General features: G+C 38.9%; 1 pseudogene; it reads left to right on the forward strand.

The window, feature by feature from the left end:
- Positions 1 to 452: 452 nt before the first annotated feature.
- On the forward strand, positions 453 to 1696 carry LOC105294049 (annotated as a pseudogene).
- The last annotated feature ends 1386 nt before the right edge of the window (positions 1697 to 3082 follow it).

Below are 3082 nucleotides of genomic sequence, written 5' to 3' on the forward strand. Positions count from 1 at the left end.
GGTAGACAGCAAACTATGATGTTCCTAGGCTTATAGATACATCACACCAATCTCTGCCTCTGTCGTCACATGACCTCTTTTCCATATGTCCCTCTGTGTCATCTCTTTTCTTTATGAGAACACCATCATCACATTAGGACCTACCCTAACCCAGTACAGCCTCAGCTTAATTAATTATATCTGCAAAGACCATATTTCCAAATAAAGTTACATTCTAAGGTTCCAGGTAGATATAAATTTGGAGTGGGAGACATTATTCAGCTGAGTATAGAAGAGCACAGAGATTGCATGAGGGCAGAAACTGTCTCTTAAAAATGTTCAGCTACTCGCTGTTTCAAAATGTTGCTAAGGTATTAAGACTTGTGGTCAACATCCTCCAGATTCAGCAGAGGAACAACCCATGGAGTAGCTGGAGGTTTTGTTGAACAGACTGTAAGTTCTTCAGTGCCAAAATGATACCATTTTCTAATTCCACCCAGTGATTAACATTTGATAGTGCTTGCAGGTTCTCCCCAGACCAAATCAATCAGATTGATTTTATGTGCACAGGAGATACAATAAAACTGCCACTTTTGAAGATTTTGTGGGCGTCAGGTGCAAAGGTGAAATGTTCACTATTCGAGTGCTCATGCACTATCTAGGCCAGTGTATAATGGTGAAGCTGCCTGTGGCACACCGTGGTGGGGGATCTTTTGGGAGAACTTCGATGTCAGAGCTTCTCCATGAAAGATCCAAGCTCTCTGTATGATAAGCCAAGAAAGAACCTTGTCACCGCCACTCTAGAATCAAAGCATGACTATTCTGAAGTCACATGCAGAGGAAAGTCCCAACACCAGAAAAAGAATGGAGGAAGGTGGTATTCCCATGCTGCCTACCTCGCCTCATAGATGCGGAAATCCTAGAGGGAAAGAGGTCCTGCCATTGTTTCAGACACTTGGGATGAAGCGTGGGTTTTGAATGAGTCAATACTGGAGCATGGGTTTTGAATGAGTCAGGTGCTGGAATAAAAGTAGAAGCTGCAAATACCGACCAAACAAGTTAAAAAATGGGAAATGTAATTGACAAAAAAAGTGATTGAAGTGGAAAAAAATAATCTTGAGGACTCTAGATCCTTAAGTAATGACACTGATGGAGAAGTTGCTTCTGAGGATGTGGTGTTACTGAGTGCAAGAAATTGAACTCTCCAAACAAGAGATGTTTCTGTTGCTAGGCCTGAGAAAGATGAGTATTTTCAGTAAATTCAGTATCTCTTTATTCTTATTATCACTGCCACACCTGTAAAGAAGGAAAATGAAGGAACTGATGTCCCTTATTGCCAAAGAACCATTTCGGCTATAATGGTTAGAGCCAAAGGTCTAGAAGAAAGGGAAAAAAATCCAAACTTCTTGCTCCCTGCAGCTCAATGGAATTCTTGGCTTTGGCTCACAGTTCTGAAAGCCCAGAGAACATCTCAAGCACAGAACAATCAGATGGCCTTTCAGAGCAAAGACCAGATACAGAAAATATGGAGGACTGACAAAATCTTTTGCAACCTGGTAGCATATGTGAAAGAGACCACAAGACAGGAATATTATTCATGGAAAAACAGGCCACTTTGTCACTTGTTTCCACTGCACAAGAAGATTTAAGAAGCCCAGGGCTCCATGCCCTCTTTGCAAGAAGATTTCAGCTGGTTATTAAGGTTTTTATGATGTAGCTGAATCTGCGAGTTGCAGAGAATGATGACCAGGGCCAAGTCAAGAAGAAAACTGTCAGTACTGAGCATCTTCCCTCAGTGCATCCCTTTACTGATTCATGCAAATGTCTGTGTGCCAAGGCAGCCTCCCTTTTAAATTCATGTGGAATTCGAGAGCAATTCTTTACAACTAAATTATCAATTTGGGAACTCCATTTACATGAAAAGTTACTTTAATAACTAAGTTCTTCACCTAAAAAAAGAGGTCTGGGGAGGAGCAATTACAAAGAAAAATAGGAAAATACATCTACTCACCAAATTATCTGAAGATGAACATTTTCCTAGTTAATTTTATTCCCCATCCTTCTCTTCTGCTAGACAATGTTCTTAGGCATAAAATTCAAGGTGTCTATAACAAAAACACTAAAGCTAACAATCAAGAAAATATAGATAACATGATGTGTTATGGATCACTTTACCTTACAGACAAGCTGCATGGTTCTGAGAAACCAAAAGAAAAAGTAAGAATCTCGAAAAATGAGAGGTATGCCTAGGACAATGGTTATCAAGCATTTTTTGCTAACATATCTCTAAAATAATTTTGAGGAACTGAACGCTCTTTTCCACATTTTAAAAATTGGGGTGTAATTAATGTAAAGTAAAATACACAGATCTTAAGCGTTCCTTTCCTGTGAGCTGTAGACAATTGTAGATTCCCAAGACAAAATATAGAATATTTCCATCTCCTCCAGGTGTGTGTGTCACTCACACCTCTTTGCAGGTAATCATCCAATTCCTGACTCTCATCCTAGATTAGTTTTCTTTTGTCACATCTTTAATATGATATCTAAATTTTAAAAATATACTTAATTACTTATAAAAATAATTAGCTAAAGTTTTCCATAGTTTCTTGGTGAGAAATAACTGAGAGTGAATATTGGACCCAACTTATGCCTTCTTTTGTAGATTGTTATACACAGAATTTTATTTAAAAATGTCTAGTTCTCACAGTTTGGGCCAAGGTATTCTCTCAGTCTTGTGTTCCTTATTTATTATGTCCCGAATAAAGTAACCTTGTCAACATTTGCAACTGTGAGTTTGTTGCTCAGAGTGAGCCAACCAGGTCAACGGTGGCCTTTCTAGAATTTCGTCTTCCCTAAAAAGAGTTAAAGAGGGGTGGTAGGGAAGTGTGTTCCCTGTTATATTTAACTGTTCAGTTGACATTTCTCATAGCCTGCCTTAAACCAGTGGATAACTGTTTGTAGATGGGATGTTTTATGCCCCAGCTAGACTGAGATATAATGACAAGGAGACAGAAATTGGAACTGGAAGACCTGGGTAGAAGACTCAATTCTGCCATTATCATGTGATCAGGAACAGATTCCTCAAACTTTCTGAGTCTCCATA

This window comes from Pteropus vampyrus, unplaced genomic scaffold (assembly GCF_000151845.1).
Source record: "Pteropus vampyrus isolate Shadow unplaced genomic scaffold, Pvam_2.0 Scaffold81, whole genome shotgun sequence".
NCBI lineage: Eukaryota > Metazoa > Chordata > Mammalia > Chiroptera > Pteropodidae > Pteropus > Pteropus vampyrus.